The sequence below is a fragment of the Octopus bimaculoides genome, chromosome 26 (genome assembly GCF_046866305.1).
Source record: "Octopus bimaculoides isolate indiv1 chromosome 26, ASM4686630v1, whole genome shotgun sequence".
Classification (NCBI taxonomy): Eukaryota; Metazoa; Mollusca; class Cephalopoda; order Octopoda; family Octopodidae; genus Octopus; species Octopus bimaculoides.
The window spans coordinates 15,029,237-15,041,826 of record NC_142953.1 but is presented as its reverse complement, the minus strand read 5'-3'; positions in this window follow the sequence as shown (position 1 = coordinate 15,041,826).

Sequence of the window (12,590 nt, the reverse complement as noted above, 5' to 3'; positions counted from 1 at the left end):
TTGCACTTTAAATAAAAGGTACGTTTCCTTGAGATTATTTTTTTGCATATTTCACAACCAACAATTCCTAAACTATTTCTATGTTAAGTTTAACATTTGACTTTGGATCCAGATAGAGGATATGTAAACGGAATCTTCCCCCCCCCTTTTTTTTTTTTTTTTTTTTTTTTTTACGGAATCCCACGTTTTAGGCTATGGAGATTCCGATTCTGAAAACAATTTTTCAAAAATCGCAACTTCAAAATTTCAATCCCCCCCTCCATTCGCATTTCTTCATTTTTCACTTTTTACCGGAATTTTTTTTTTTTTTTTTTTTTTTTTTTTGCGAAATACATACAAAAATACAGAGATTATGATTCTGAAAAAACAAATTGACCCGAAAATGAATATCCAAAAAATATACTAGAATGGGTGTAAAACAATGTCTAAGAAACGAATATGGAAAAAAAAAAAATGCTCACAAAGCAACGGGAGGCTGGGGAGAGGACTTCGGAAAATTCACAAGATCCGAGCTTTTCCCTCGTAACTTTTAGGAAAATGGAAGTTTTTTTCAAACGGTATACATTACGATTATTAAAAAAATTTGTGGGGAAAATCGGAAGTCTTGCCATCACATTCAATTTTCTACAGATACCCTAGCGTAGTACCACTACACTACGTAGTGTTTTTTTTTTCTACCCACTTTCAATAATTCTTAATGTTTTGGTTTCATTTTTGTTCCATTTTATCTTCAATTACTTTTAAGCTTTTTTTTAACCCTTCCGTCGTTATTCTCATTCACTTGTTATTTACTTTCTCTCTCTCTCTCTCTCTCTATATATATATATATATATATAGCTAGATATATTATATATATATACACACACATACACATAGAAACATACTTTTCCGAAGGAATCTCTTTTTAAAAATGCACTTTTGAAGGTGATGTGCAAAACTGCATCAGCCCCCTTTTTCTTTACACATAGTTTAAGATGACATTTTGCAGAAATACGTTTTCTAGACTGGATTACTTAGATCGAAGAATCAAGGAAGTTTGAAAAGAATAATAAACGGATGCTGAAGTTAGAAAAATTAGTGGTAACGATGTCTGGACAAAAAAACCATGTTAGTGTTTGTGTGAAACAAGTCAAAGTGTATAAAAACAATATCTTTTACATACCTGCTAAAATTACTGGATATATATAGATCCCAGGATGTATAAGCTCTAAGTTGCAAAACAGTTTTGAAATGGCATCAAAGTGTTTCCACTTTCCTTTAGCAATTTTTCGCACCGAAATTTTAAGCGGGTAACAAGTACCCTTCGATTTCGTGTGGAGAAAGTGAGTGAGTTAAGGTGTGTTTTGTCATTTATGTATATACATATTTTATGGCTTGTACAATATATATATAATATTTATGCACATTTTCAAAAAATTTCAGGGAGATGGGGTTCCAGTTTCCTACCCCATCCTTTTTTCAAAGAAAAATAAGGGGTTTGCGGCACATTAAGGAAGTCAACGTAGGTGATTACACGCGAGAAATCTGAGGGTTATTATTTTTTTTATGAACTGCGTGGAGGTGCACTTGTAAAAATTTATGCGAATGATTTCATAAATATGGTGTTGAATATCGTTTCATGATAGAAAAAAGTTAGGGGTGATTGAACATCAAGAACCAATTCTTCCGTGTCCACAGGAACATGGGTACAGTCTTCCAGCTTCCAAAAGAAATTTATGAAGTCGCTGAGTTGGCGGTGAGATGGCCCGTATAAAAAGTAACCTAGCGACATACTGTTTGAGATACTTCGATCTCATTCCGGCACGAACAATGCCCTTTTTCAGGCTTCCCCATAAACGCTCAATATTCTGAGTGTGAATAGCTGGGTTTATGAAGATCCACAAAGTGTTCAGCGTGATTAACCTGATAGTGTGTATAGCCCATGCTGCTCAAGTTACAATATGCATGCCATCACTCACTATACGTTATTGATCCCGGCTTGACGTATCGTCTAATGATAGGAATGAGGATGTCAGCATCACTTCTGTTGCCCTCGCCACATTCGGTCAAAAGTGGGACCATAAACGCTCTCTTCGTCAAGCGTTCCAGTCCACCAAAAAGCCAAACCGTTTTGATTATTCTGCCCCATTGATATTTTCAATGGACCAGAACAGTTTCATCGATCTCAATTTCAACCCCATTGAGATTTTCCTCGATTATTCTGTGCGACCAAGCTGTGCTGAGGAAGTGATTCACGAAAAGCAAAGTCTTCCAAAGCGGAACATGGGTGTTTTCCAGGAAGGAGTTCTCAATAAAGATTCAGAATATCTACATTTCCTTCTGGATTGGCGACGTCGTCGTACCATCCCATGGTAACACCACATGTTCGTTTCCTCGCGCAAAATACATTGAAAATTACATGTCGGACAATTGTGAGTGAACGGTAGGACACTGTGTTCCATGAAAAATGTAATGGCAGTATTATTTTTACCGTGGAAACGGAGAACTCCTTCATAAAGAGTGATATTGCAACAGTTGCATAGAGCCATAAGATTGTGTGTGAGAGAGAAAGGGAGAGAGATAGAGTGAGTGAAGGTGATGATGGATGTCTTTTAAGGTACACACTCATATAGAAAATCTTTTCTACTCTAGACACAAGGCCCGAAATTTTTTGGGAGGGGTCCAGTCGATTAGATCGACTCCAGTAGGCAACTGGTACTTAATTTATCGACCCCGAAAGGATGAATGGCAAAGTCGACCTCGGTGGAATTTGAACTCAGAACGTAGCGGCAGACGAAATACCGCTAAGCATTTCGCCCGGCGTGCTAACGTTTCTGCCAGCTCACCCCCTACACTCATATAGAAAATGTGACGTCAACATGGTCATCGTATAAAATGTTTACGGTAGATAACTTATGAAAAAGATTATAATTTTTAATTTTTGTAATTCAAATATGTCAATGAAAATAAAGTTTAGTTAGTAGTGGAAATAGTACTGATACCCCATACGTGAAAATCGACAACTCGGTTTTGGAATGCATAAGGAATATATGCACCCTGAAAAACTCCAAAATTAATCCACACGCCCCTCCCTACTCAGCAATAAAGAGTGCGCGAGCGCAACAATCTTTACAGCTCCCAGAAAAGGGAACGGCTGAAATAGAAGTGAAACAGCATGTTATACACATCGGTCTTGTTTTATCGCTTTAAAGGTTAGCGATTCTCATAGAAGCAAACACAAATAATTCTCCGTCATACGTCTACTAAAAACTTAAACATACTTCCAAAATGGGACTTCATCTATGTTTATCTACGTGCGTGTAGGTGTGAGTGTGTGTGTGTGTGTCTGTGTGTGTGTGTGTGTGTGAACTGTCCCATCAGTAACAATCATCATCATCATCATCTTCACAACAAGAAGCAACTGTTGCTATGCTTCTGAAATTGTGTAGGTATGTGTATGTGTGTGTGGGGGGGGGGGTTCTTTTGCAAGATAAATCAATTTTGGCGGTAAGGACTGAACCCATTGTGTCATTATTACAATTAAAAATAAATTCGAAGGATTAACATCGCACAAGTTCATACATTATTTCCGTAAACTCTAACTGAGATCAAGAAGTTACCACAACCATCCCATCAGCAACAATCATTATCTTCTTCATAATAATATTTGTACCCTTTAAAAACGAAGCAGCTGTTGCTATTTTTCTGAATTTATTTTACATTGTGTACACCCAGATTGGAACTTTTACTGTACCTTGCACCAGAGAACATTATAGATTTATCTGAAGACAAAACATATTGCCAATGAAAGAACGTCTGCTTGCACACATTCGATGAATTTTCAAAATTTTAGTCGTTCTATTGACAGGTTTGTCAATAGAAAGTGCGCTAAATGGAAAAAAAAAAAACCTCTTTCCATCAGGAAAGGTACATTTACAGAAAACTCTAAGTTGCCATTATATGTAATTTTTCATTTAGTGTTTGATTTGATTTTCGAATTACCCTGTGACGATAACTGCAAGTATGAATTGCATTGATATAAAAACTGCCGTTCAGTGGTACCAATTCTGTAGAGATGTTTGTTCGGCAAAACTGCTGCAGGACAAAACTCCCTTCGGTGGTCCGGATCATATAGTGGAGATCGTTGAAAGCTTGTTCTTCAATAGAAAGAACAATATAGGAAGAATGTGTCGCAAAACTTGGGTTGTCGGATGTTATGACACCACAACTAGAAAAGGATTTCTTCAACGTGTACCCGATACGAGTACAGAGACGTTGGAGAATGTTATCAGACAAAACGTTCTTCCAGGAACTATTGTTATGACTGACAATTTGGCAAGCTATTGTAATCTCCACATACTCGGTTACATTCACCATACGGTAAATCATTTCCCAAATTTCCTAGATCGGTCACCGGGGCATGTACAAATCGGCGGAAGTAAAGATCATGAACCGGACCCCCTTTGGGATATTTATTTGGTTTTATTTTTACATGAGCACACTATATCGAGGGTGGACATTCCGAATCTGCAAAAAAATTTGCATTTCAAAATTTATATTGTACAGGCGAGAAAAAAAAGAAAAAAAGAAATACATAAATAACACACCTTTACTCACTCCCTCTCTCCCCCTCTCCCCCTCTCCCCTCTCCCCTCTCTCCCCTCTCTCCCCCTCTCCCCCTCTCTCCCCCTCTCTCCCCTCTCTCCCCCTCTCCCCTCCCCCCTCTCCCTCTCCCCCCTCTCCCCCTCTCCCCTCTCTCCCCCTCTCCCCTCTCTCCCCTCTCTCCCCCTCTCCCCTCTCTCCCCTCTCTCCCCCTCTCCCCCTCTCTCCCTCTCTCCCTCTCTCCCCGTCTCTCTCACCACACAAAATCAAATTTCGGCGCAAAAAATTCCTAAAGAAAAGTGGAAACACTTGATGACATTTCAAAACTGTTTTGCAGCTTAGGACTTACATATCCTGGGATCTATACATCCAGTAATTTTAGCAGGTATGTAAAAGATATTGTTTTAATACGTTTAATTTTTCGGGAGCGTGCCTGTATAACGTGTCTGTATCACCTTCAAAATTGCATTTTTTAAAAAAGATTTCTTCGGAAACATGTCTGTATATGTGTGTGTGTATATATAATATATGTATCTATCTATCTATCTATCTATCTATCTATCTATCTATCTATATATATATATATATATATATATATATATATAGATAGATAGATAGATAAAGTAATAACAAGTGAATGATAATAACGACGGAAGGGTTAAAAAAAAAGCTTAAAAGTAATTGAAGATAAAATGGAACAAAAATGAAACCAAAACATTAAGAATTATTGAAAGTGGGTAGAAAAAAAAACACTACGTAGTGTAGTAGGACTAGGCTAGGGTATCTGTAGAAAGTTGAATGTGATGGCAAGACTTCCGATTTTCCCCACAAATTTTTTTAATAATCGTAATGTATACCGTTTGAAAAAAACTTCCATTTTCCTAAAAGTTACGAGGGAAAAGCTCGGATCTTGTGAATTTTCCGAAGTCCTCTCCCCAGCCTCCCGTTGCTTTGCGCACATTTTTTTTTTCATATTCGTTTCCTAGACATTGTTTTACACCCATTCTAGTATATTTTTTGGATATTTATTTTTGGGTCAGTTTTCTTTTTTTCGGAATCATAATCTCTGTATTTTTGTATGTATTTCGCCAAAACAAATTTCCGGAAAAAAGTGAAAAATGAAGAAATGGGGGAGGTGAGGGGAATTGAAATTATTGGAATATAACGAGGAAAAATTTGGATCTTGTGCATTTTCTGAGGCCCTTTCCCCACCCCCTTGGCTAAGATTTCCCCACAAATTTCTTTATAATCATAATGTATGCCGTTTGAAACGTATTTGTATTAAATTTCATTGAAAACAAACCTCCATTTTCCTAAAAGTTACGAGGGAAAAGCTCGGAAAAAATTTTCTCCCAAAATTTCTTTATAATCGTAATGTATGCCGTTTGAAAGGTATTTCTAAAATTTCATTGAACCCACCCCACCGCCATTTTCCTAAAAGTTACAAAGGAAAAGCTCGGATCTTGTAAATTTTCCGATGTCCTCTCCTCACCCTCTTGGAAAAAATTTTCCTCACAAATTTCTTTATAATCGTAATGTATGCCGTTTGAAAGGTATTTCTATAAAATTTCATTTATAAAAAAAAACCCATTTTCCTAAAAGTTACGAAGGAAAAGCTCGGATCTTGTGAGTTTTCCGAAATCTTCTCCCCACCCATCCGTTGCTTTGCGCGCATTTGTTTCCTCATATTCGTTTCCTTGACATTGTTTTACACCCATTTCAGTATTTTTGGGAGGGGAGGGTTTTCATTTTCGGGTCAAGATGTAAACAAATCCGATTTTTTTCTCCCCCTTAGTGAAAATCGTGGATTTACCAAAAATGTACCATAAGAAATGTGCATTATTCACTTAAATTGTTTGTAGAAAATAATGCAGGGTAGTTCAAACGTGGGTAAGTTATGAAAAACGAAAGCATTATCACATTTATTGCAATATTTCGTTGTTATTGCAATTCCTGTTTACAAACCTAAGGCGTTGTTTCACTAAGTAAACTTGTCAATTGTTCGCTCGCCAAGCTTTGAGTAAATTAATTTCCAAAATGTTTAACCCTCTGAGGCAAGATCTTAAAGCACTAATCTGTATTCGTTCTTTCCACTTATACTTAGGCCGTCCGTTGGAGTCATAGGGCTTACAAATTTAATTTCTAGCTATAGTCTTTAATTTTTGCTTCACATTGTCATTGTTTTTCAGTGCTTTCGTTTCCGAGTAGGTTGGGTTCGATTTAAAAACTTTTGCTCTTGTAATTTATGATAACTTATATTTTCTTTCATCTGCACAATCTTATATAGTTGACAATTTTTATATGAAGTATAATAATAAATGTATCTTTTTTTAAAGTTGATAGTAATTGGGAGATGAAACAGGAAGAACAGATTTGTTAGTCATTAATAAATTCAAATTATTTAGTTGACAGACCTTTAAAAAAAAATCAGTAGTGGGGAAAAATTCCTTTAAATAAAAGGGTCCCTTGATGGTGAAAAGGTTGGGGATCACCGGATTAGAGATTAATTGTGACCTGTTTTTATTTCATTTAAATGTTTTATTGAGAGGTCCTGCAAAAGGTCAGTTTTGATGACCTTTTGTAGAACCCGGGACACTGGTAAAAATGATAATGAACTCAAATATAATTTAGCCCTTTTGTTACCATATTTCTTTTGAAATCCACTGCTTTTGTTTCAATTAATTTTGAAGATAATAAAGAATTTAGTCAAGTAACTTTGTCTTTAAGCTGATGTTTGGAACAAATTAACATGAAATTTCAATGAAAGATTTTAGTTTAGATCAGTTTTACAGGACTTTTGTATCATACAACCATGGGTCAATTGGTTTCTGATGAGTTGGTTAAAGTCTCACACCAGTAAGGATTTCAATAAAGACACCCAAGGGTCTTTATGGGGTTAGGATTAAATGGAGACACCTGACTCAGCTATGAAGATGAGGTGTCACAAGTGGAGTTACAAGAGATGTCATAAATGGCATCACAATTAGTTGAGTTTGGTATAAATTGTTGTCACTGTTTTGAAATGAAAACCTGTAGAGCCATATTTCATCAAACCAAAAGGAATAACACCAACACAAAACATTAGAATATATTTCATCTTTATTTCACTCAATGGCAAATTTATCGCAAACTGTTTTTTCCTTCCCAAATCTATTGTTTATTTTTTTCATTTATTTTTATTTTTATTTTGTTTTCAAATACTATTTATTTATTATTATCAAATTTTTGTTTTATTTTACAATTTTTAAACAAAGAATCTTTTAAAAGATTTCAAGATAAATGTCCAATATTTAGGTTATCTTTTGTTAGAATTTTGTTAGAATATATTGGCATTGATTATGTAATCTAATGGAATAGATCCACAAAATCTAGCTCCATTTGTTTTCACATCAACCATTATTTAAGTTAAAGAACAGGATTAACCAAGAATTAATTAAAAAATGTGACTAATTTATTAGTTAAAAGATGTGATTAATCAAAAGAGATGATTAACCAATTAGTTAAATGATGTAATTAATGAATAATCAAAGGTCAGGATTAATCAATAATTAAACAACACAACTTACCAATAATTCATTAAAGAATGTAATTAACCAAAAATTAGTTAACATGTAATTAAGCTACAATTAGTTAAAAGATGTAATTAACTAGATAAAGGATGTGATTAACCAATTATATGGTTAACCAATGATTAGTTAATTAATCATCTTGACCCTTTAGCATTCAGATTACTCTAACGAGTCTCATCCTTATTTAATCACATTGTTTTTTTAATTAATCCTGCATTATCTCGTAGCTTTGAGATTTCAATGATGTTATTGTTTATTTTTAGAATGACATTGTAGGGTGGATGTGAGAGGCTGGATCTGGCCTATCACATGGTTGGAACATAAAACAAGATGAATGTTTGGACCCCTGAAAATGGCTGATTTAAATGCTAAAGGGATACTTATATAAGTATGTATAACCCTTTAGCATTCAGATTATTCCGTCAAATGTAATCCTTATTCAAATTGTTTTGAATTAATCCTGCATTATCTCATAGCTTTGAGATTTTGGTGAAGTGATTGTTCATCTTTAGAATGACACTGTTGGTTAGGTGTGACAAGCCAGATCTGGCCAATTTCAACATAAAACAGGTGAAATATTCGGGGCAGATATGGCTGGTTTAAATGCTAAAAGATTAACCTAAAGATTAGATTAATTGTCATGACAATTCTATAATGGAATTTACTGCCATCCTTCTCTGTCTACGGGGGTGGGGTGGGGGGAAGTTCTATAAAACAAACAATAAAATTTCAAAAATTAAAAATAGATTATCACTCAGCCACTCAATATGATAAACTTAGTTGTTTTATTCATTAATTGAAAGTTATCAAATATATTTAATCAATCAATCACTGATTGAACTCCATTGATATTAAATTGATTAGTTCATGACAAAATATTGCTCCAAGTAATTTTCAGGAAATAGAATTTTTTCAAGAGATGATGCTACTACTACTACCACAACCACTACTACCACTACCACTACTTCTACCACCACTACCACTACTGTTATTATTATTATTATTATTATTATTATTACTCTTTTACTTGTTTCAGTCATTTGACTGTGGTCATGCTGGAGCACTGCCTTTTGTCGAACAAATTGACCCCAGGACTTATTCTTTGTAAGCCTAGTACTAACTTATTCTATCGGTCTCTTTTGTTGAACCGCTAAGTTACGGGGATGTAAACACACCAACATCGGTTGTCAAGCGACAGTGGGGAGACAAACACAGACACACAAACATATACATACATACATATATATATATATATATATATATATATATATATATATGATAGGCTTCTTTCAGTTTTCATCTACCAAATCCACTCACAAGGCTTTAGTCAGCCCAAGGCTATAGCAGAAGACATTTGCCCAAGGTGCCACTCAGTGGGACTGAACCTGGAACCATGTGGTTGGTAAGCAAGCTATTATTAAGGCAGTGATCTGGCAGAATGCTTAGCAGCATTTCATCTGTCTTCACATTCTGAGTTCAAATTCCACCATGGTCAACTTTACCTTTCATCCTTTTGGGGTCAATAAAATAAGTACCAGTTGAGCACTGGCGTCGATGCCTTCAACTGGCCACCAACCCCAAAGTTTTAGACTTTGTGCCAATAGAAGAAAAGATGAAGGGAGCAGGCTGGTAGAATCCTTAGCAGCATCTTGTTTGTTACTATGTTCTGAGTTCAAATTCTGCCAAAGTCAGCTTTGCCTTTCATCCTTTCAGAGATGATAAAAACAAGTACCAGTTAAGTATTGGGGTCAATGTGATCGACTTGCTCCTCCCCTCAAGAGGGTAATGAAAACCTTTATTATTCACTACCCTCTTGGAGTGGTTGGCATTAGGAAGGGCATCCAGCCTTAGAAACCAGCCAAACCAGATTGGAACCTGGTGCAGCCCCTCTGGTTTACCAGTTTTGGTCAAACTGTCCAACCCATGCCAGCATGGACAATGGACGTTAAATGATGATGATGATGATGATGTGAGCAGCAAAATCATGAGTACATCAGACAAAATGTTTAGTGATATTTCTTCTGGCTTTAAATTCTGAGTTCAAATTCTTCCAAGGTTGAACTTGCATTTTATCCATTCAGGGTTGCTAGAACCAAATTCAATGACTGGCACCTGTGCCAGTGGAGCGCTAAGAGCACCATCCGAGCATGATCATTGCCAGAGCAGCTGTCTGGCTTCCATACCAGTGGCACATAAATAGCACCATTTGAGCGTAATCGTTACCAGCGTCGCCTTACTGGCACGTGAAAAAGCATTCGAGCAAGGTTGTTGCAGTGCCGCTAGACTGGCTCCTGTGCAGGTGGCACATAAAATACACCATTTTGAGTGTAGCCGTTGCCAGTACCGCCTGACTGGCCCTCGTGCCAGTGACAAGTAAAAGCACCCACTACATTCTCGGAGTGGTTGGTGTTAGGAAGGGCATCCAGCTGTAGAAACTATGCCAGATCAGATTGGATCCTGGTGCAGCCATCTGGTTCGCCAGTCCTCAATCAAATCGTCCAACCCATGCTAGCATGGAAGGCGGACGTTAAACGATGATGATGATGTGTACTAGGGTTAATGTAATCTAAAAGCCTCTTTGCCCAAATTTAAGCCTTGTGTCTAGAAAAGAAAGGAGTATTACTATTATAATCATTTGAAATTCTACAGACCAAAATAAAGAAACAAAAATCACACGCACATATATGTACTTCAATGAACAAAATTACTTTTCATAAATATATTTTACTTGCTTCAACCATTGCACTGTAGCCATGTTGGAGCATCTCTCTGAAGGATTCAGTCAATCAAACCAACTCCAGTAAATATTATATCAATCACTTTTTGCTAAGTTGTAGAGATGTAAACAAACCTATGTTGGCAATTGCGAAGTGATGAGACGAATACTAACACAAACATATATATGTATACACTCACATGCACCACACACATATATATAATATTAATATATATATATATATATATATATATATAATTATAAGATCTGGTAATTAGTCATATATTAATATATTAATTAATATCGATTAATTATCAGGGGGCCAGCACATTTAAAGAATCAAAGAGATTCAGAAATATTATCTGCAATCTCAGGGGATTAAGGTACATTTTAAAAATAACGTCGACCACTAACGTGGACAATTAATGCGCTAGAAATAGATCACATTTTGTGTCTATATATATATATATATATATATATATATATATATACACACACACACACAGACACAGTAAGTATATATATTCTCTCTCTTTACTTACTTGTTTCATTCATTTGACTGCAGCCGTGCTGGAGCACCGCCTTTAGTTGAGCAAATCGACCGCAGGGCTTATTCTTTGTAAGCCTAGTACTTATTCTATTGGTCTCTTTTGCCGAACCACTTACGGGGACGTAAACACACCAGCATTGGTTGTCAAGCGATGTTGGGAGGACACACAAACACATACATATACATATATACGACGGGCTTCTTTCAGTTTCCATGTACCAAATCCACTCACAAGGCTTTAGTAGAAGACACTTGCCCAAGGTGCCACACAGTGGGACTGAACCTGGAACCATGTGGTTGGTAAGCAAGCTACTTACTACACAGCCACTCCTGTGCATATATATATATATATAGTGGTACTCTGTTGCTTGCAATGGAACAGCCTGCTTGTGAAATTAACATGCAAGTGGCTGAGCACACCACAGACATGCATACCCTTAACGTAGTTCTCAGGAAGATTCAGCGTGACACAGAATAAGACAAGGCTGTCCCCTTTGAATTACAGGTACAACTCATTTTTGCCAGCTGAGTGGACCAGAGCAACAAGAAATAAAGTTTCTTGCTCAAGGATACAACACCCTGCTGGGAATCAAACTCAAGATATATATATATATATATATATATATATATATATATATATATTTAGATGTGTGTGTATATATAAACACATACATGCACACATCTCTCGTTCACACAACAGGCTTCTGTACAGTTTCTGCTTGCTACATCCACTCACAAAACATTGGTCACCCTGGGGCTATAGGATAAGATAAGGTGCTGCCAAGTGGAACTGAACCTGAAACCACATGGTTCCCTGCCCCCTTATAATTTAAGTTTTTTTGTATTATTTTAGCTCATAACTCGTTCTTTAAATGTCAATGCAAGTGTGTCTGGAAAATTCTCCATAAAAATTTTTGCTGTAGGAAAATTTGCCATAAAGGAAGCATGCAAGCAGACTGTAAACTTGGTAACTCATTTTAAAGAAATGACCTTTCTCTAATTGGTTGACGAAGTTACTATTTTAAGAAAACAACTAATCTTAATTGTTTTGCAATTTATTATTTGCAATATATTTTTTCACAGTGAATTTTCCTATAGCAAAAATGTTTATGGTGAAATTTCCTATAACCCAAACTAGGGACCCTGTTTAGTTCTGATCAGTCTGGGTAGTTCC